This window comes from Ambystoma mexicanum, chromosome 1p (genome assembly GCF_040938575.1).
Source record: "Ambystoma mexicanum isolate Mex_15411 chromosome 1p, UKY_AmexF1_1, whole genome shotgun sequence".
Taxonomy (NCBI): domain Eukaryota; kingdom Metazoa; phylum Chordata; class Amphibia; order Caudata; family Ambystomatidae; genus Ambystoma; species Ambystoma mexicanum.
This window is the reverse complement of record NC_090921.1, coordinates 460294814-460318553: the sequence shown is the minus strand read 5'-3', so window position 1 is coordinate 460318553 and position 23740 is coordinate 460294814. Positions and strand designations below refer to the sequence as shown.

Below are 23740 nucleotides of genomic sequence, written 5' to 3'. Positions count from 1 at the left end.
TTATTCTCTGGATGCTTCCCATTCTGAAGATGTTGCCTTTGGGAAGGCAATCATTTACTCTGCCCTGGAAAAGCCTTAATATATAAATTCTACTCCCTACTCCAATCATAAATACTGCTTTGGGAGTCTGTCAAAGATGAGGAATACATTGGAGTACACAATCCATTCGAAGAACAAGTTACTTACCCCTGGTAACGTTCTTTCGACTGGATGCTCTCCAACGTATTCCTCATCGCCCTCCCAACCTACCCCTCTTTAGAATTTCCCATGCTATTACAGCTTCCGTTCCTCCAAGGCTGAGTACTGTCATGCCCGTAATTCTGGGCATCTTGACTACACGAGGAGGGGAAAAACAGAACTGAAGCCAACGGGCACCAAGCATACTACATATATCCTCTGATGACGTCCCCTGTGACGGAGGCCTTCGAGAGACATCGACTCGACGCCATCGATGCACAGGGCCCTCTGATGAGAAAAAAATTCTGAAACAGCTGAAGCTGGACATTACATGTCAAAGATGAGGAATACGTTGGAGGAACATCCAGTCGAAAGAACGTTACCAGAGGTAAGTATCTTGTTTTTCCATGGTGGCTTGTCTTATATGCTCTTCATTCATGATTACATCTTTGACATGTTCTGTTGTCTTTTGTCTAAGCTCTTATCTCCTGCTTTGTATATATTACACATTTTAAACTTTATATTAAGCTCCCATTGTGTTTAATTTATAAACGTTGTATGTGTGTGTGTAGAAGAGGAGCCAAATGCCTCTAACGGAAATCTCCCCACCCCCCGTCTTGCCTATATGTTGGGAACCGGAAATTGTGACAAGCAAAACACCAGTAATGATGCCTATAACACGAACAGACTTTGAGCCTACGGGTTCATGTGTCTCCCTTCCTGTGCCCTTTCTGCTGCAGCTTCCCGTTTGCTCCAGTAACAAACTTAATTTCAGTTTTTATTACAGTCCAGTCCACAGGTACAGTCTAGTCTTGTTTCACCATCCTGCCCACAGAACTACTTACTGGTTTGGCAGTAGTGGCCCCATTCCTATAGAAAGAAAGGAAAAAAATCCTGATTTGTGAAATGTCTAATCTGCCAAATATTTGACAAATCCCACTCTGCTTCCTTTTTTTAAATTTTGTATTCTGGTTATAGTTATTTTAATGACGTTTGCAGGCTTTTTCAATGGCTTTCTGCATCAGTTGCTTACCCCTTTGCTTCCATGAGGGGACCCGAAGAAAACTAAGAATTATAGCTACCAAGAGAGACCACAGAGAAGCAGAAATCTGCTCCAAACAATTCATAGCTGTGGTAGTAGTCAACTCTAAACAGCAAGAAAAGTAAACGGTAAGAAAAACATGCACTAGAGGAACTGATGTAAGGCGTGGAACGGACAGGCAAGAGTACAACAAACAAGCAAGATCAGAGTAAAAAAAAAAGCGATGGCAAAAAATGATAACCAAAAGGAAGAGGATGCACGGATCAAGAAGCAATATCAAGTAATGATGCCTAAAGCCTGGGGAGGTAGCTGATGAAAGGTGTATGAGCAGACGAGGAAGTGTTGCAAAGTAATAAAGCCTTCAGCAGAACCATTCTCCTACATGTTCGCTGAATGCCAGATGCAGTAGGGACATCATCTAGACCTGGGTAGGCTTCTTATGCAAGCCGATGGCCACCATTTTGTCGTGGGCAGCAAAGAAACAAGTCTGTTGGTTAAGTGCTCGCCCATTCCGAATTAGTGCTGGTTCACTGTTTTCTCAAGGCTGGTACATGACAACAGTTGCCCTGCTTCAGGCCAGCGTGCCGAGTACTCACCAAGAATCCAAGAGGCTATATGTATTCATGCCACGCATCTGCATTAGCAATCACAAGGTGTGACCACAGATGGTGCCAATGGGCGGCCTGCAGATGTGTCAGATCTAGTCAGCCACAGAAGACTGCCCAGGAATGAAAGTAAATGACAGGCCTGAAGAGCTGCCACATTTATGATATGATATGATAGGTTACGGTTACTTATAATGCGCTTAATACCCAGAGGTTTCTAAGCACGGACCCGGGGAACAAACCTGTGTTGTCTTGTTTCTAAGGCGAGCACGTTGCCCCTGAGCTATTCTCCCTAGAGAGTTTATGGTTTATTAAAGATTTCAGGTTATCATTAAAACCAACTGCTAGGATTAGGTCATTGTACTCTGTTTGAGAAATTGTCAGCTGCAATGCTTCAATTAAAGCATTACGCCACTATTAGGTGCCCGTATATTACCAAACAAATCATGAATATAATTATCGCTAAAAGCATTTACCACCATTTTTTATAATCTCATACCTAAAGTTTTTTATTAACACCTTTATTTGATTTTCCATTAGATACAACCAACAAAGAAAAAACTCAACACTTAATCCACAAGTCATAACCCCTTTTGCTTACCCTCTAAACTCCCCCAAATGGTCACAGGGGTCTATTATGACTTTCATCCCCGTCGTGGGGGGGCGGACATGGTCGATAATGGCCCACCAACCTGAACCAAGGTATGCCCGAGCGAAGTGAAGGCCTCCTGATGGTTGGGGATGTTACCAGCCATGTACACCTCCCCACAGGGGGGGGTTGAAATCCATTCGCACCACTGGGGTTAATACATGGTGAAAATGTTTTCTTTTTTTCATCAGGATATTGGCTGCGAAAGCAATGCCAATCTCCAGAGGAAAAAAAAAAAAGGTTGCCCACTGCCATACGGAAAATTCCCCTTTTCACTTCTTTGTCAGGGTGTGGGAGGAGCACCAGGACAGGAGCACAAAGCTCTGGTCCAGCAGGTAAGTGGGGAGGCAGAGAGGGGGTGAGGAAGGAGTATGCTTTGGTTTGCAGTGCTGGGGGGTTGAAGAGGCAACAGGGAGAGGCTCCCTGTTGCCTCACCATATTGGAAAAAGAAGAAAAAAGATGGCACCACCCAGGGAAGAATGTGTATTCTCGCCCACTGTTGCAGCCACCTGATTGGCTGAGCACCCTTACCCAGGTGCAAATCATGAATCCACTTCCAGTTCTCAGAGATCATAATTTCCTGGACATGTTGGTTCAAATTTCACTAACCAAGTTTCATCTAAACACCAGGGTTAGGACAATCACTGAAAAAGATGACGTGCTCACGGGCATGTAGGGCTATGAGAAGGCTCTGACATCATTCAACATGAAGGTCAAGAAAAGGGATCACACTTTCTTCCTGATGCTACAACAACAGCTGTTCGTTTTTCCTTTAATGATATTGCCTAGATCCTGAACAACCACTGATTACTTTTAGGAATCATTTGATTATCCCACATAGATGTGGTCCCTTATTTGGCTGCGAGAAACATGTGAGTAACAAGATTCCACTGTGGCTAAAGAAGTGGAACATCTACATCCTGTACAGCCCACAGTAATGCATACAATTGATCTCAATGTAATTCCAACCATGTTAAAAGCTTCTATAACAAATCACTCTGAGATGCAGAAAATGTCTGCAACTTGAAGGTGGTCTACTACCACCTATGAACTATTTTAATTGGAGCCTGGCTATACAGTGTACAAATCGAATATGTGTGCCTTCCATTATGTATCTTTTGCCAGAGATCTTTCAGCATTTCATTTTTCCATATCCTTAAATTCAGTCTGTCTTTCATAGAAGTGGCCTGTTGTATGTATGACTGTAGACCAATCAAATATCGGGTATTGCATTTCCTCTTTTGACTTAATTTCCCAATACCGCAGCTGGCAGTAAATATAACTTTCTTTGTCGTCCACCGTATACTCTTACTTTGTTTGATGATTACATTTCCGTTCATACCGGGCCGCCACATTACGAGTTCTGCTCACGGGTTCCTGACAGTGCGGCACCCGCGAGCAGAACTCGTGGTTGCACCGGCACCGTTATCAACGGTGCCGGTGCAACCATGCTCCCCATCCCCGTTTTGACCTATAGGGCAGAATGGGGATCGGAAGCCCGGCATTACCGCCTCCCGCGAATGGGCAATTTCCGGCCCACTCATCTCGTAATGGGCCGGTTATTGCCCAATTGTGGCAGACGGTGCCGGTGGCGAGAATGGCGGTAGCCGTGCCTGCTATACAGGCACAGCTACCACCATGCTCGTAATGAGGCCCATGGTCTCTGTGGCACACACACCTTGCAGGATATGCGTTTTTTTTGCGGTGTAAGTGTAATATGGTGTAAGGTGAAATGTGTAATCTGTGGATTGCCCAGTGGTGTTGGTAGGGGACATGGGCAGGGTCAGTTGTAGGGTAGCACACACTTCCCCTGTAAGGTTAGAGTGGGGTCATCTGACATGGAAACTGTCCCTGCCTCATATGCAGGCCCTCATTGGTGGATGGCTTGCACAAATTGCATTTACATGTGTTGGCCCAGTCATTGGTGTTGGTATTTCCTATGTGGGTTCATTGGCTCTTGGGTATTTCATGATGGATGTAGGCACAGGGGTTTCCCGTCGACCCATGGCTATTGGCTGACCTGATGGGTCTGCCTAATGATTGCATGGGGTCATATGTGCATGTATGAAACACATCGGCGCGTTATAAATGCCATATCATATCATATGCAGTAGTCAATCTCTATTTTCACAGTGTACCACCTTCCCGTGCACATGCATGTTGCTGCTGAGTGGAGGAATTTCCACAGATTCCCCGGTGGCAGCGGTCATTCTGCCCATATTCGTTGCTTTTCAGCAGTAACCCCGCTGGACGGAATTATTATTACCGCTGATGGTTTGTGTGCGCTCCTGTCTACTTGTAATGTGGCAGTAATTCCGCTGGACAGCACTTCAGTAATGGTAATTCTGTCTGGCAGAATTACCACCGTACTTACTGCCAAGCTCGTAATGAGGCCCAATATTCCTAGAAAATTATACTTAAATTATACTTAAATACCTACTAAACCCAGAAACTGGGTGGATTTCAATTCTTCTTTCTGAGAAACTTTGTCAGGATATAAATAAATATTTTATCAACAAGGTTGAGAATATTCAAATATTATGTAACTTATCTATAAACATACCTAATCCTGGGGAGCAACAGGATACACATCTATGAAATGAGGCTGATCATTTATCTACTTTGATGTTGGAATTCACTCCGGTCTCTGCTACAGGAATGGCTGCTGATCAGAAATGGTTTTCAGCAGATAATTGGTATTCTTGGTGTGCCTGGCATGTGTGTCATCAAACGGGAAAGATGGGTAGATGTTGATGGTGCCTAAGGGCTGACATGTAGTACGGAGCTGGTTAGATCAGCATGGATAAGGATGAGGAGAAGGTGCACGGTGCATGGCTGGGCATGAGTAGGTGAAGGTGTAGGTTTCTGTTTGAGGATGGTGGAAGAATAGGCAAGCAGGGTGTCATCATTGAAAGCAGACTTAGAAGGAGGTGCAGGGAGGATGATAAACAAGGTCTATCTGGATGTTGATGGGCATCTGGCATAGTCCCTCTCTTCAGTGTCACCGTTCTGATGCAACTCAACATATCTGTTCCTTGAGCAGTTCTTTGACGACCACTAAGGAGGATAAAGGGCCCTCCCTGCATCTGGTGCATTACAGTATATCCTATTTTACTAATGCGAGGTCTCCAAACTGTAGGACCTCTGTAATGCAAAATGTACATAGGCATAATAAATGTTAAACTGGGATGAGTTTCCTTAAAAAAGATTACATACGCAGAGAGAGAAACAGACACACAGAAAGAAAGTTGGCCGTAAGAAAACTATGGTATAGCAAAACCCGTGTAGTTCACTGAAAAAAACCTTAGTTAAGGTGCAGTTCAGTTACACAGAATTAATGCAACAAAACCCTTGAAATTCAGCGGATGTCGGAAGTCATAACCACCTTTACTTGGTGCATTCCCATGTCAAAGCCCACAGGCACATACATATTATAGGAGAATGGATTCCCAATTACATACAAAATGGTTTTAAGGGGGACATTGCTTTATGGGGAACATCAACGGGACCGTGCCGGTATTGCCACCCACATCCACTGAATTGCAAGGGTTTTGTTGCGTTAGATCTGCGCAACTTTACTGCACCTTAATTACGTTTTTTTCAGTGAATATTTTTTTATTTATGAAGAATGAACACACAAAGACGATGCTAGATCGATGTATAAATGTGTACCAACAGCAAGAAAGTTTAGCGGTTGCACATTAAATTGTCATGGGCAATATTGAATTGAATAGTACTTTCAAAGTCATTCCTCTGTAGAGAGTTTATATCTAACTCAGAGGCTTCTGTAAAGAATTATACACCTAAACAGCGCTGTTAAAGAAGACACAGAGGCCCTCATTACGAGTTGCCCGGTAAAAGCTGGTTCATTACTGGCATGCCGGAATGAGCGGGTCCGTGCTCGTATGAACCCGCTAACAGCGGGTGATTACGAGTGCGCAAGCACGCGCGTTCCCCCATGCCGGTAGTGGCAATACCGCCATGCCGGTAAAGGGCACCAACCCCCCTATACCGGCAATGCGGGGCTGTCCATAGCGTTACCGCCTCATATCAACCCCTAAATACCGGCACGGTAATACCGTGTTCGCAAAAAAACTGACCCGTAAATTACGTCATCGCGCAGGACCGGGAAATGGGCCGGCGGCCATCTTTAAAAACACAATCCATTGCCATCCTCCACAACCACCAGTTCTTTTGTGTTGTTCTGTGGCAGATTAAAAGCAGGATGTCCAAGGCGACCAGGAAGGCGACCTCCAGGAAGGGAAAACAGCGTTTTTCAGACGCTGAGCTAAGTATGCTTGCTAAGTATGCTGACACCCTGGCCCAGCATGCAGACACGAACAGGAGCACCGACATGAAGCATGCAGCCCAAACCAAGAAAAAAGAAGTCTGGCAGGAGGTCGCACAGAGGGTGTCGGCAGTGGGAATCACCCCAAGGAGTGTGCGCGACTGTCGGAAGCAGTGGGATGTGTCAGGCTTTCTCAAATCTGATGTTGTCCCCGGAAGCTGCTGAACCCCCGCAGTCCCCTTTGGATGCTAACCTCTTAACTGGTATCAAACAGTTCAGTTGAAAGCACCCCCAAGGGAAAGAGGGAAAATGGGACAAAATAATAAACTTCAGGTTTTGCTCAGCTTCTTTATCTGTCAACCTGTTGGTGAAAATAACAACAAATTCACTTTAGTCACTAACCTTGGAATTCCTTGGCTCTGACTTCTCTTTATAAATTTAAGTAAATAAACACGCCGCCATACCTGATTATCCTCTGTGAATAACGTAGAGGACGTGTGTGAATTCTACTGAAGAAAACATAAAAATAGAGTCTCAGATGCTCTTACTAATTTCTTCAATTCGCTTTTGAAAAAACTGCTAATCTCTCTCAGTTTAATGAGTTAATCTTCAAGCAGTTCAAATGTCTTTTACCCAAACAACCCGCTGGAAATATTATACATGTAGTTTATATTGGTTTCTAGCTTCAACACAAATTCCAAGAATGACACTCTGGCTATTCAATTTAAAATTGTTTGTTTCCTGAATATATAAAAGTGTTCATTAATTGGATCTTTTGCTTGCAAAGAAGATCGCTCATAAAAGAAGCGTTCCTTTAACCAGAATATGCGCATGTGTGAAGATATTGTTTACTCCTTCTAAAATGGAAGCGCACATGAACAAGGAATTGAGTTCAAAAATGAAACTGGCATGGGCGCATGCGTAAAGGAATAGTATTCCACTCTTCTTAATATAAGTTGTTCAAACATGAAAGAAGAAATTCCTCAGTTCCGGACACTAATCCTTGAAGAGGCAGCCCAGTGATGATCACGCGCCAGGTTAGAATGTTAGTAAATTAAACATAACGCCTCGGAGACGCGTGGCTACCACACTGTCGCTTGCGCAGACAGTGTAAGATTTCTAACGCTAGTCTGACGCTAAGAAAAGCACTGTTACCGTCAAATGGTACAATACTCAATAATCTTTTATACGGCCGAAAAAAAACACACGACGCTAAAATGATAAACAGCCCTCCACACTCCAACTTGCCAGGTGCAAAAAATGTGACGCAGTTCAATAAATTTAAATACAGTTCTAGAAGTTCAAAAATAAATTCTTGAAAGAACGAAATGAACTACTATTTAAACAAAAACTAAGAAAAACAGGAACAAGTTAATTAATGGTATTGATATTTAACTCCTGCTTGAAAATCATAAAATTCCATAAAAGATAATGAATTCACTTAGCTTGCTTCTTTCTTTCACCGGAACGTTTTCTAAGTTTCTTCTTAATTCTCCAACACTTTCCTGGTCCAAATAACTAATTTTAGGCACAAGGGCCTAACTAAAGTTTTCTAAATCTTAAGAGCTTCAAACATAAGACCTTCCAGCTGGGCTTCTGACAATGAAAGGCGGTTTAGAATGTTCCAACAATGCCTTTCTTTTACTTCTGACCAATCACTGATCCTTTTGGAATTCTCCATTTTGACTTGGGAAGCTCTGCACACTCTGCACAGAAAGTTAAGGCCCAAACCATACTTTATGTAAATCATATCCTCATTCCACCACATTCATCCAAATCCCACGAAACCTGACAGTACCCCACCCTTAATGCCCTGTCCCAGGGCCAACTTTAGAAGGATACTTTCTATGAAATTTTGCGACTAATTGTGGTGCATGCACATTAACCTCATCCTCCCATGTACGTTCCTCAGGTCCGAAACCTTCCCAGTCTATTAAATATTGTAGTTTCCCTCTTAACCTCCTGGAATCTACAATTCTTTTCACCACAAACTCTTCAGATGAATTCTCTAACTGAACTGGTGAAGGTGGATGTACAACTCTAGTCCCCTGAATCACAGGTTTTAATAGACTAATGTGAAAGGTGGGATGTATTTTCAAGGAAGTAGGTAGTTTTAACCGTACTGACACTGGATTGATCACCTTTTCTACTTTAAATGGACCTACAAAACGTGGAGTAAATTTGTTTTTGCCCTTAATTCTCAAATGTCTCGTCGAAAACCAAACCAAGTCACCAACCTCATATTTAGGACCCAACCTCCTTTTTTGATCTGCAAATCTTTTGTACTTCTGTTTACTATCGAAAAACACCCTTTTTGCTCTTTCCAAATTCTTTCTCATAGTTTTTATTCAAACCTCAACTCCAGGATTCTCTGACTCTTCAGTAATTTCAAAACTTAAAAACCGTGGGTGAAAACCTCTTCCAAGGTAAAACGGAGACATGTTAGTTGAATCTTTAGCACAATTATTATAAGCAAATTCGGCAAGCCAAACCAAATCCACCCATTCTTCCCCTGCCTGTAGATAACACCTCAAATACTTCTCCAGTTCTTGATTTACCCTTTCTACTTGTCCATTGGTCTTGGGATGATAACCTGATGATAAACTGACTTCCACACCAAAATCCTTACAAAAACCCTCCAAAATCTAGAAATAAATTGAGGACCACTATCTGAGATAATTTGATTAGGAAGACCATGCAGTCTAACTATTTCTCGCAAAAAGACTTTGGCCAAACTGTCTGCAGTAACCTCTCCCTCCATTGGAACAAAGTGAGCCTCTTTTGACAAGAGGTCCACCACAACTAGAATAGATGTACAACCCTTGTCACAAGGAAGATCTGTAATGAAGTCCAGGGAGATTGTATGCCAAGGACGAGGTGGAATAGGCAACGGCTCCAACAACCCGACTGGTTTTCCGGTTTGATTCTTCATTTGAGCGCAAATAGCACAGGTTTTTACAAAATTTAAGATGTCCTGACGCATTTTTTCCCACCAGAAGCTCCTCCTGACCAATTCTAGCGTCTTTCTAAAACCTGGGTGTCCGGACAGCATAGATTCATGACAGTCTCTTATTACTCTCTCTCTCAATTCCAAAATAGGTAAGTAAAGTTTATTTTCAAAAAACGGCAATCCTTTCTCAATTTTTCGAACCGGATCCTTTCGAACCCATTCCTCCATTTGTGCAATTGACATGGACTTTCGAACTTCTTCCTCAACATCCTCAATTTTCTGTATTCCGGCAGAAATAAAACAGCATGGATCGATAATGGATATCATTTCCTTTTCTGATTCCATCTCACTTCCAGGAAATTGACGTGATAAAGCATCAGCCTTTCCATTAAGCCTACCTGGCTTAAATGTCACTACAAAATCGTAATCAGCAAAGAACAATGACCATCTTAACTGCCTTGGTGTGAGAGTCTTGGCTGATTTAAAAAAAAGCAGATTTCTATGGTCTGTTAACACAGTCACTGTATGCCTTGCTCCTTTTAAAAAATGCCTCCACTCTTCAAAAGCAAACTTGATTGCCAATAATTCTCGATCTGAGATCGTATAATTTTGTTCTGCCATAGAAAATTTTTTAGAATAGTAAGCCACTGGATGAAGTTGTCCTGTCTCTCGATGTCTCTGAGAAAGAACAGCCCCCATGGCAAGATTCGATGCATCTACATAAAAAGGCTGAGATGGATCTGGATGAATTAAAATAGGGGCCGAACTGAACTTTTTCTTTAATTCTTGAAATGCCTCCTCTGCCTCTGTCGACCACACAAATTTGGCACCTTTCTTTAAGAGTTTTGTTATGGGAGTAATCAACCGAGAAAATCCTTCAATGAATCTTCTGTAAAAATTTGCAAAACCTAAAAAGCTTTGAATTTCTTTTACTTTCGTTGGTGTTGGCCAATCCGTGATGGCTTGAACTTTGTTCGGATTCATCTCCAATCCCTTGGGAGAAACAATGTATCCTAAAAATTCCACAGAATTAGTATGAAACTGGGATTTTTCTAATTTAGCAAACAAATGATTCTCTCTGAGTCTTTGTAGAACCTGTCCCACATGAATTTTATGAGACTCTAAATCCTGAGAATAAATCAAAATATCATCAATATATACTACTACGAATATATCTAAAAAATCTCTTAAAATTTCATCCATAAAGAATTGAAAGGCAGCTGGTGCATTGCATAAACCGAAAGGCATCACCAAGTACTCATAGAGCCCAAATCGTGTTTTGAATGCCGTTTTCCACTCATCACCCTCCTGGACTCTCACCAGATGATAGGCACCACGTAAATCTAGTTTGGAAAAAATGGTGGCTCCCTGGACCTGATTCAAGATTTCCGAAATTAGAGGGAGAGGATACTTGTTTTTGATTGTAATCCTATTCACAGCTCTATAATCAATGCATGTTCTGAGAGACCCATCTGGCTTTGGTACAAAAAATAATGGAGATGCGGCTGGAGATTGAGAATGACGAATAAAACCCTTAGCCAAATTTTCTGCGAGGTACTCTTTAAGATAATCATTCTCCTTTTCAGTTAATGCATACACTCGACTACTTGGTAAAACCGCCCCGGGCTCCAAATCAATTTTACAGTCAAAACTCCTATGTGGAGGTAATTCTCCTGCCTCCTTTTCATCAAACACCTCCTTGTACCCTTGATAACACTCCGGAAGATGTCCTAACACTGCTCCTATATTATGTCCTGTAATACCTGCATCAGTCAGAAAAAAGGAAACCAAACCTTGTGTTTCCTCCCTCCCAGGATTACCTTTCAAAAGGCAATTTTCTAAACAGAAACTAGACTGTAATTCTACCACTCGCCTACTCCAATCAATTTGAGGATTATGCAAGGTTAGCCATGGCATGCCTAAAATTATTTTCAAAATTGATGTATCAATTAAATCAAATGAGATTTCTTCTCTATGACCTCCAAGTAATTCCATAACCAAGACACCAGTTTCATGAGTTATAGGACCTGATGAAAGAGAAGTTCCATCTACAGCCCGAACCTGTTCCACAACTTCCTTCCTCACAAGTGGTATTCCCAATGCCTTAGCTACTCCCCAATCCATAAAGTTCCCGGTGGCTCCTGAATCAATCACTACCGGTCCATACCCTTTCCTTTCCTCCTTCAAATACAAGGATACATTTACAGTTATGTGTGGAACCGCTGACTGAACTGTATTTGCAACCTGCTGTCCTTTTCCTCCGGCTGATGAAAATTTTTGGGGTGTAAAGGGACAATTTCCTAAAAAATGACCGCCTCTACCACAATATAAACACAAATTATTCTCACGCCTCCTAGTCTTTTCCTCCTTTGATAAAGGACCTTTTATTCTAATTTGTTGATCATTTACCCTTGGTTTCACTTCTTTACTACCCACCTCAAGCCTTGAACGATCTCCTCTAATGACTGACCTCACCTCCCCCTGAGTACAACAACGCCTTTCTGCTTTCCTTTCACTTATACGATAGTCCAACTGAACTACTAAATCAATCAATTCCTCACAAGAAGAAGGGCGTTGGACTACACTGGACAAGGCATCCTTCAACTCCTCCTTGAGGCCTCTATAAAAAAGAGAAGACCTCTTCTCTGCTGGCCACTGGGATTCTAAAACCAAAGACCTAAACTGTGTGATATATGTGACCAAGTCTCTGTTTCCTTGACGCAAATCTAATAATTCCCCATCAACTTCTAAGGACATTTGTCTTTTATCAAACATTTTCTTAAATTCTTCCATAAAAAGAGAAACATTTTTTAAAGATAAACTCTTCTGCCTGACCAATAAACCTGCCCAAGTAGAAGCCTCTCCAGATAAATAAGACATCATAAAAGTAACTCTGGAAGCATCAGAAGGAAATAGTTCGGGCCTACTAAGAAAGTGCAACTCACATTGGGTTACAAATGTCTGAAATTTACTTGAATCTCCATAGTAACGCTCTGGAGCTGCCAAAGGTGCTGGCATAACTAATGCTTAAAACCTCCCTCTGCCCCATCACCTCTACCCACACCTATCTCCTCACCAGCCCTTACCAATTCCGGGGGTAATTCTTCTCTCCCAATTCCCTGCGTCTGTCCCATCTTTTCTCATAACTCATCTACTCGTTGTCCTAATTTTTTATTCTCTTGATATGCCACCTTTAATTCCTCCTGTAATTCCCTCACTAAAACACTTAACGCTTCCATTGAGAACTCGGGGTTCATGACAGCTTAGGAGGACTATTTTTTCTGGCCTTTCATACTGTCAGGCTTTCTCAAATCTGATGTTGTCCCCGGAAGCTGCTGAACCCCCGCAGTCCCCTTTGGATGCTAACCTCTTAACTGGTATCAAACAGTTCAGTTGAGAGCACCCCCAAGGGAAAGGGGGAAAATGGGACAAAATAATAAACTTCAGGTTTTGCTCAGCTTCTTTATCTGTCAACCTGTTGGTGAAAATAACAACAAATTCACTTTAGTCACTAACCTTGGAATTCCTTGGCTCTGACTTCTCTTTATAAATTTAAGTAAATAAACACGTCACCATACCTGATTATCCTCTGTGAATAACGTAGAGGACGTGTGTGAATTCTACTGAAGAAAACATAAAAATAGAGTCTCAGATGCTCTTACTAATTTCTTCAATTCGGTTTTGAAAAAACTGCTAATCTCTCTCAGTTTAATGAGTTAATCTTCAAGCAGTTCAAATGTCTTTTACCCAAACAACCCGCTGGAAATATTATACATGTAGTTTGTATTGGTTTCTAGCTTCAACACAAATTCCAAGAATGACACTCTGGCTATTCAATTTAAAATTGTTTGTTTCCTGAATATATAAAAGTGTTCATTAATTGGATCTTTTGCTTGCAAAGAAGATCGCTCATAAAAGAAGCGTTCCTTTAACCAGAATATGCGCATGCATGAAGATATTGTTTACTCCTTCTAAAATGGAAGCGCACATGAACAAGGAATTGAGTTCAAAAATGAAACTGGCATGGGCGCATGCGTAAAGGAATAGTATTCCACTCTTCTTAATATAAATTGTTCAAACATGAAAGAAGAAATTCCTCAGTTCCGGATACTAATCCTTGAAGAGGCTGCCCAGTGATGATCACGCGCCTGGTTAGAATGTTAGTAAATTAAACATAACGCCTCGGAGACGCGTGGCTACCACACTGTCACTTGCGCAGACAGTGTAAGATTTCTAACGCTAGTCCGACGCTAAGAAAAGCATTGTTACCGTCAAATGGTACAATACTCAATAATCTTTTATACGGCCGAAAAGAAACACACGACGCTAAAGTGATAAACAGACCTCCACACTCCAACTTGCCAGGTGCAAAAAATGTGACGCAGTTCAATAAATTTAAATACAGTTCTAGAAGTTCAAAAATAAATTCTTGAAAGAACGAAATGAACTACTATTTAAACAAAAACTAAGAAAAACAGGAACAAGCTAATTAATGGTATTGATATTTAACTCCTGCTTGAAAATCATAAAATTCCATAAAAGATAATGAATTCACTTAGCTTGCTTCTTTCTTTCACCGGAACGTTTTCTAAGTTTCTTCTTAATTCTCCAACACTTTCCTGGTCCAAATAACTAATTTTAGGCACAAGGGCCTAACTAAAGTTTTCTAAATCTTAAGAGCTTCAAACATAAGACCTTCCAGCTGGGCTTCTGACAATGAAAGGCGGTTTAGAATGTTCCAACAATGCCTTTCTTTTACTTCTGACCAATCACTGATCCTTCTGAATCCTCCATTTTGACTTGGGAAGCTCTCCACACTCTGCACAGAAAGTTAAGGCCCAAACCATACTTTATGTTAATCATATCCTCATTCCACCACATTCATCCAAATCCCACGAAACCTGACAGGATGACCTCCGCCTCAGGGTGAGGAAGATCCTGGCGGAGAACAGGAGGGCCGCAATGGCAACAGGCGGGGGCCCACACTCCCCAGTGAAGTTGACGGCATGGGAGGAGACTGCCAGTACCTTTATAGATCCTGAATCCATAGAGGGAATCGGAGACCAGGAGGTGGGCGCCGCATCATCCACAGAAGAAGGTGAGTGACCCATCACATCCATGTAGGCCAAACCATGATGTGGCACAAGTGATGTGGAAGTCAGACTAGGCAAGACAATGCATGTCCCAGACCCACATCAACATATCCAGTCAAGAATGTGTGCCACACCCTGAAACACGCGCATGCTGAGTGCCAATCCCAATCCCAACACAAGTGCAACATGACCCAACCGTGCCCATGGAACTCACCACACAGACACCATACCAATGCCATGCCACCAGTCATGCATTGATTGCCCACATGCCCCCTCAGAACACCAAATGCCACACCCCTGAAATAAATTGATGCATGGATGTATGAACATATCACAGCGCAATACGTTATAGCTGCCATGTGACACCATCACTGGTGACCTGCATCTCTTCTATGCCCCAGGCACCAATGAGGAAGATGGAATGCAGGGCAGGGGTGCAAGTTCATCCACTGCACAGCAAGGGACCAGGGCCACCACCACCCCCCAGCCCAAGAAACTGCCCAGAGCAACAGGCAGTGTGCCACACCGGGCAGTAACCCTGCAGGAAACACCTGCAGCCACAGTCCAGCAGCAGCCACCCACAACAGTGGGAGGCATTTCCATTCCCGCTCCGCCAGCCACCGTGGACGTTGTGGATACAGAGGTGGAGAATGAGGATGACATCATGTCCGGCACACCCACCCCAAGCCCCATTACCAGCCTACCCCCCCTACAGAGGCTGAGAGCATCGATGATCCCTGCCTCCACGACTCGGACCTTGGAGACTCAGACATAGGCCTCTTTGAGGAGGACTGTGCCCTGGATGTGGGCCCCACGCAGGTGCCATCCACCACCCTGCCATCCACCACCCTGCCGACCACCACCCTGCCTACCACCACCCTGCCTACCACCACCCTGCCTACCACCACCCCGGTCACCAGCACTCCTGCAGCCAACCACTCCTTCGAGGTTCACCTGTCAAGGGTTGAGGCACAACAGGAATCGATGCTCCAACTGATGTGGCAACAAATATCAGGAGGAAATGACTCCATGCGGGCCATTCTCACGGCCATCGCAGCCAACACTGCTGCTGTTGAGGCATCTACAAGTGCCATGAGGGAGTATCTGGGGGCACTTACGCAGGCCCTGCTTGCAAACCTGCCTCATATGCAGCGCCCACACCTTGGGGCAGGCATGGGACTGACCATCGACACCTCCACTGCCACAACCCCTTCTACCTCGGCCCAATCGAGCCCTGTGCGGTTGACGCGGAGGAGTGCACGGCGCTTGACCATGGCACCCCCAGATCCCAAAATAGCAAAGAAATAAAGTGGGCAGACAATGACATTTGGAAAATGTACGTTGGCCAAGAGACCAGTGTTTGTTGTACATATGGGGACATTTGGGGTTTCCAGGGTGGGTGAGGGAGTTTACTTGGGTATTATTGGGGTTTGTAGGGTGGGTGAGGGAGTTTACTTGGATATTATTGGGGTTTGTAGGGTGGGTGAGGGAGTTCACTGGGGGTTGTGAGGGGATTATGTTCACATTATCACGTGTCTGGAAAATACACCCGTTTTGTAAGAAAATCATTGGCTGGACATACTTTGTGCATGTACATTTGATGTGTGATGGTGTACAGTGGGGCACTTCTGACAAAACAAGTGTGCATGTCCACATGCAGCCAGTGTGTCACAGGCACATTACTTTCATGGTCCCTGCGTTTCAAAAGTATTCGTCAATTAGTGCTTGGCGTACAGCATGGCCATCCCATGCATCACGTATTGGCAGGGGGGCTCCTTCGCCTCCGTCTCCATCCCCTTCATCCTCACCCGGCCCATGCATGTCAATGTCAGGTGGCAGTGGTACATTCCTTTGGACGCACATGTTGTGCAGCATGACACCGGCCATGGTGATCTTCACCACCTTCTCAGGCCTATATAGGAGTGCCCCACCAGACCTGCTTAGGCAGCGGAACCGCGCCTTCAACAGGCCAAAGGTCTGCTCATTCACAACACGGGTATGAGTGTGCACACGATTGTACTCCTCTTCAAGGCTGTTCTGTGGGCTCCGCAAAAGGGTAAGTAGCCACAGCCTCAAGGGATATCCTCTATCACCTGCAAGCAGATACAAATAGGTGTGTGTCACTCTGAACTGCCACCTTCAGGGAGCACAGTCATGGCAGCAGCTATTTGGTGTGGGCATGCACATGTCCCAGTACGTGTACAAAATAGTCACCTATATGCAATGTATAATGTAAAGAGGTGCGGTACACTGGATGGGGTTCAATAGATGATGCAGCGTGTAATCATGCATGCTGAGGCAGATGTGCTGTGGTAGTGCAACAATGTTTAGCCTCCAATTCATGCTGTATATTCTTTACTATGCATGGTCACACTAGCCGCATTGCCACAGTTGCCATCCTATTCAGTCATGCATTGCTTGCCATCACCATGGTGCCCTGGTTGTACCACTTACTTGTTGTCATCCATATGCATTATTTGTGATATGTGGCCCAGTAATGTGTCATGTTCCGTTTGGCTGGTCCAGGTGAGGTGTGTTTAGATCTGCATGCATTCTCCAATTACTGCCTATTGCCACCCAGGTGCACTATCCCCCCCCTTTCCCACCCGGGTACAGTAGCCCTCCCCCTTCTGCATCCGCACACATCAGTACCCCACAGCATGGCCATGGGCCTGTTGTGCAACTCACCGAGCAGCCAGGCACGTGGTCCAGCATGCGTGAGAATAGTGGTTGTGAAATGCCATGCAGCTGGCCCACTGTGTGTTGGTAGGTGCCTGTGGCCAGGAAGTGTAGCACAGACAGCACCTTTAGTAGTGGGGGGATGGCAGTGCGTATTTCTATGTGGCTGGCAATGTCGTTCTGTATCATGTCCACTATGGTGGTGATGGTATCACGGTCCAACCGGTACAGGGTGTGGATCTGCTCAGGGGTTAGGTTGAATGGACTGGGTCTGGTGCAAGGGATTGTTGGCTGCCTACGAGGCACTGGTGGCTGCGCTGGTGGTAATTGCTGGGCCTGTCTCACCCTCCTTCTCCTCCTGTGTCTCATCTGTGCTGCCTGTTGTTGCTGCTGTAGTTGTTGTTGCTGTTGTTGCTGTAGTTGTAGCAGTATAGGCATGTCCTCCAGCGCCATGATTGCAACTGCTAGTGGTAGCATTTTGGTGTAGGAAGGGGGGGTGGTGTGTAGGTGTGCTCCTTTTGTACTGGGCCACTCAACATTGCCTACACCTGTGGGGGGGTTTTGGTGTGTGGATGTGCTCAGTTTATACTGGCACAGCCTCCATTGACTCCACCTGTGGGGATTGTGTGCACCTGTGGCAGCTGCCTTGTATCATGCTTGCTGTTTGTGGGTGGTCTGCGATGCCTATATGGCCGGCATCGTGCAGCCCGTGATTATCGCTTCGCGATGCTGGTATTTGCATGTATGCGTGGGTTGGAATTACCCCCTATTACCGGCATGCCGGTATTTGCTCCCTGAAGGGGCGCGTGTACACATCTATGCCGCTATTAGCGGCACCGTTATTTAGGGTGCTGCTAATACCGGGTTTACGGGGCGGAATGCGACGGGACGGTAAACGATGCCGCTATTACCATACCGGCATCGTTTTTGCCTTACCGGCAAACCTCTTAATGAGGCCCCAAATGTACGTAAAGCATATTGATTTAAGTTATAGAGAGAGACCAAAAGACAGACAGACACACACACACACATCAAGATGACAAAGAAATAGAGATTGGGGCCGAGATAGACCTACAGAAAAAAGAGACAGACACACACACAGTGGGAGAGACCGGGGGGGGAAGGGGACGCTTTGATCGCGGTGCACCCCGGCTCCCAGTGGGCTGCTGTGGCAATGGCACATCACATTCATGCCTGCCATGCAATAAATTTAATGTCGATGACCGCGACACGCAGTAGCAGTACCCTGGGCCTCATCATGAGTTGAGAGGTATCCCAGCGGTAACACCTCCCAACTGTAATAATGTTATCGCCAGCCGGTCCCCCATTATTACCACTGGATCAAAGGTTGGGCGTTAACTATACAACCCATTCCACATTGGTCCATTGGACCCAAAGGGGAATCTTCGGCGCGAATACTGCATGCTAATACAGCCGGCGGTAATTACCCCGAAAACAGGGAGCTAAATGGGATTTTCACCTACAGAAAAAAGCTGGAGGTAAAACCGTTACCGCTGCATTTAAGGGCTACCGCCTAACTCATGATGAGGCCCACAGACTGCAGTGCACAGATCGACGCAGCGGCAGGCAGAGCCCGGGCCGCAGCGCAGCACTGGGCTGGCTGCCACTCATGATGAATTTGAAATATAATTATTAGAAGTGGTGGACCCACTTCCACGTAGCCCCCACCCACCCACAGTACATGTCCATTACATTCATTGTTTTACTTTTTTACATAAAAATCCCATGCTGTGGGCTCCATTCCCAAGCCACAAGGGAGCACCCCCACTCTTTTTCTCTCTGTAAGGTATGGAGGTCCTTCAAAGCCAACCGAGGGAGGTGCAAGGCGGAGTGGTTTGAGTGCATGTATGCTGGCAACATCTGCGCTAGTTAATGCTAGAACCTACATTTCAAAATATATAATTAGCTCCAAACAGTGAGCAAAAGTTCCCCCTTGTCCCCATCTCATCGACTTCTAACAGAAACATCACACAATGAACTGAAAGCAGTCTGCGAAGTGCGTGGGAAGTAGTCTTCTAGGTCCCCAGGGGTGCATCCGAGAGCACTTCTCTTGAGCAGGCACACAAGCAGAGTGAATATTATCAGAGCTGTCCCTGCCAGGGCACTCTCCGGGGATGGGCAGGGAATGAAGGTGCATAAAAGTCCACCGTACTGGAGGATAACGATCAAATCCTCAAGGTAGTTAGGGGGTTTAGGTGCCCGCTAACCGATCTGCCATGGAACGCTGCAGACAAGCTAGGACACACAGCGTAAAATACAGGCGGCAGGTGGCAGCACTCCACACATTTATAAAATGGCAGTGGACAGGGCTACAAGAAAACCATGCCAGCCCCTGGTCTACCTGCACAGTACACTTTTGAGCTTCCACAGCACGAGACGACAGTTCAATGGCCAAGTCTTGTTTCTCTTGAAAGTCACTTGCGTTCGAGTGCCTGACTTATTCAATAACAAAACAAATGTTCCTTCAACAAAAATAAACGTTTATTTCCTAGTTTTACTTCGGGTGAGGATTCTCCACCCTTGAGTCCCCCTCTTCTGGGCGCTGACCCCTCTTTGTCCGCATCCCTCTTCGGGGTTCACTCTTGCCAACTTCACCTTCACATTTACTTTCAATGTTTTGCAGAATTAATTTCCCTTGCTTTCTCACAGTTCTTAGGTCAAAGGCTTTCAACTGTACAGGGATTTTGCTTGACCTCCTGTATGACCACTTTGACCTCTCCTGGCGGCTCTCTTACGGCCTTCTGGTATCTGCAGTTTCACTCACGCGGGGATTGACCAGAGTTTCACGGAGCAGCATCCATGTGGTGCCGGTCCCCTTCTGCAGCTGGTATCCCCTTTCCAATTTTACAGTTCTTTTAACTTCTCTCACTTTGCCACTTTGCCACTTTCATTCACCACAGCCCGGTTCTTATCGGCTGTCCCTCTGACTCACCGGCTGTGATGAACTGCTTGGCTTTCCTCATAGTCTCCCTCGCTCCGGCTTATCAGCGTCGACACGCTCTGTGTACTGTTGACATCTGCTGCAAAACACTTGAGCTATTATCTTCAGTCTTACGTTTCCTTCTGTTGAGGTTTTGTGGGTCTGCATCAGAAAGGGCAAGGTCGTGTCTCTTCTTGTAAGCCTATCTATATTCACCGCCTTTCTCCTCCTCTTGAACTTTTGGGGCTGGATAGCTGTCTCCTTGTGCAGTCTGCTTTGCTCATACTGTGCTCTCTTGGTCCACCTTTTATCACTGTGTTGAAGTGTGTTGAAGTGAAAGGGTCCTCAAGTGTGTGTGATTCTGATCAATTGCCTGACTTTGCACGACCCTTGTATTGGGACATGTCAGGTAAACGGCTCTGGTGTTAGTCCGTTCTCTTGTGTGTTGTGCGAAAGTGTTTATGTCGGAAAAGGGCGGGGCAGTGGTTGTGAATGTCCTGTGTGGTAGGATGGGGAAAAGGTGTTGAAAGAAGGGGGATACCATGTCTCACTCATTGGTGTACCACTCCGCGAGGACCCCCATCCTAGTGATCCTCCCTCACTGGTCCACCCCCAGGAACTGGATCCAATAGCGAGGGCCGTGCCCTGGCCACCTGAATGACAGATCCCCAGGGAACAGCTAGGAAGACACTTTCAGGTTTCTCACAACTCTTACTAGGGCTCTGTCAGCCACAGTCCCATGATCATTTTTTAGCCACAGTACTGCAGCCCATTCCCTAATTGCAGTTGTAAATGACAATTAATTCCTTTTGTGAAAGACTGTTTGAGTAGTATCCAAAGGGGAGGATTATGATGAAATCTGATGCAAATTGTGCATTTTAAAGAATATTTATTCAGTAATATTGGTCATAACTACTACGCGCATGGTGTAGTAACTTATCAAACTGGCCCGTAGTAAGCGCCCCACTTTTGACACAAAAAACTAGCACACACTGGTTCGAGCCTACCTCTGCCAGACTTGTAGTGCGATCCAGCCTACTGAGCTGGGAGTGCTTAAGGCTGGGAAGTAAGCATTTTTCTGGTCTTCAAATGTTAAGTAAATGAACAGGGCTCAAGTCCTAAAAATAAGTTGTGCCATTGCACCTCGAAACACACTGTGTATAGGTGCATTATAAATACCTAATAAATACAAATAAATTGCATGGGGGACTCATACTATATGTATAGGCACCCATTACATGGGGACTCATACTATATGTATAGGCACCCAGTATATGGGGGCAGAGGGCATAGGTGCACCCGTTCTCCTTGCCATGCTCAGCTAAATCACTGGTTGAGTGGCAGGGTTTCTTTCTCCTCTCCTGGTAGGCTTGGTGGCGAGTTATTAGTAATGCATATAGTAAAATTAGCAAATGTTGCTCATTTCAAATTTGGAAATTAGCCTCATTAACCACTGACCTCCGTTTCAAGGGGTGGGCTGGGACTAATATGCTTTGGGAAATGGCTCAATAATGAATTTAACATTCTGTTTAGCTCATCACTTTATTAGAGAGACAATCTTGTTGCAGTTCAACTTGAATCATTAGTAAATTAGCTTTGTAAACTTAATGAAAACATGCACTAACCTGTGTTGCTTTCCTTCTCTTTCTGCAGCGTAGGGAATAGAGCAACATCATGAATCCAGAGTCATCAGCTAACCCCAAAATGTCTGGTGCCACAAGATGAAAACAGGTCAGCAAAAAGAAACTTGCCGAAGCAGCAAAATCCTCTAAAGATATTTTGTCTGCTTTCAAGATCCAGCCCAAAGGTTCCACTGACAAGCAGGAGCAAAGGTGAGTTATTGCCCATTGCCCATTCAAGTAATGCTAAAAAAATGTTCTTTAAACTTTATTTCATTGTGCTTGCCATTACAGTTGGAGGGTAAGCAATGGGCAACAATCATCAATTACAACAAAGGCATATACAGACCGTACACAACAATGACAGATGGAACAGGGGGGTCCCATAGCAGTAGCTATTCGCCGGGCATACATGGCATGACAAACATAGCAAACTTTCAAGTAGAACTGGTGGAAGGGGAGGATCGTACTGAGGGGAGCCGTCAGGTTCAGTGGAAATAGATGCATGGTACGAAAGGAACCGGGGCCACACATCCCTTGGTCTAGTCATTGGCGGCAACTGGGTTGCCCACATCTCTTCCATGTCGGAGGCCCAGGAGACTGCAGCTAGCCACTGCGCATGCGTGGGTGCCCGGGGGCAAAGCCAATACAACAGAATACATCGCACTGCCAGTAACATACATAGACCAGCGAGCCTTCATCAGTCACGGTGGAGGTTGGGGAAGTCATTGAAAAGACATTTTAACGGGGAAGGGGTGACCTCATGGTCCAATATAGCAGAGAGTGTGGAACAGACCTCTGACCAGAATTGCGTAAGAGAGGGGCAGGTCCAGACCATGTGAATATAGGTCACATCATCAGATCTACATCTGGGGCAGCAGGGAGAATGATCCGGATACATTCGGTGTAATCGAATTGGTGTCTAGTGGCACCTATGTAGAATTTAAAATTGTATTCACTTGAAACAGGAGTTGAACGAGACCTCACGGGTGCGGGCACACATCCGTTGCCAGCACTGGTCAGTCAAGATTGCCTTATCGCATCGAACATGGGGAATGATTTGGATTGTAATAAAGAGTATAATATGGAGATTTTCCCTCTGGTATTTATGGCATCTATTATTTCAGCTAGGATTGGATCATCGGGGGGGTATGACATGGAAACTAGGATATCTCTTTTTAAGAATCCGGCAAAGGGCTGACTACTGGAGCCAGATGGACGACCTCTGCCGTACGGCTATCGGTAGGTCCGCCCACTCGACAAAATGGCCCTGCTCGAAAACATCCTGGATGGTTACAAAGCCCGCTTCAGCCCAGTTCCGTGCCTCCGCCAGGGAAACACAGGGGACTCCAGGACGTTTGTTCCAAAGAGGCAGGCAACTGTGGAATGGTTGAGGGTTGCCAGATAATGTCCATAATCTAGTGAGTGCCACAAATGTGACGCCCACCGGATCTAGAGGATTGCTACTGTAGACGGGAGGGCAAAGTGCTAAGGGGCGGATATCGCAGTCCCCCACCATCCGACGCTCCAAACGTAAGTGCGAAGGGGGATCGATGGAGGCAAACCAGTACGATGCAAATTGTGCCTGAGCGACCAGCCAATATTTCTCAAAATTGGGGGCACCAAAGCTACCAAATTCCATGAGAGTAGCTAGAGTATTGTATTTGAGCCGGCCTGCTCCGGAATGCCATAGTAAT

General features: G+C 45.0%; 1 long non-coding RNA gene across 1 annotated transcript in view; it reads left to right on the top strand.

Moving 5' to 3' along the window:
- Positions 1-23740, top strand: part of LOC138572965 (uncharacterized) — a 399255-nt gene that overhangs the window by 189301 nt on the left and 186214 nt on the right. Inside the window, exon 2 of the long non-coding RNA XR_011303916.1 lies at positions 22078-22256. This is a non-coding gene — a long non-coding RNA (uncharacterized lncRNA). The remainder of the gene's footprint in view (positions 1-22077; positions 22257-23740) is intronic.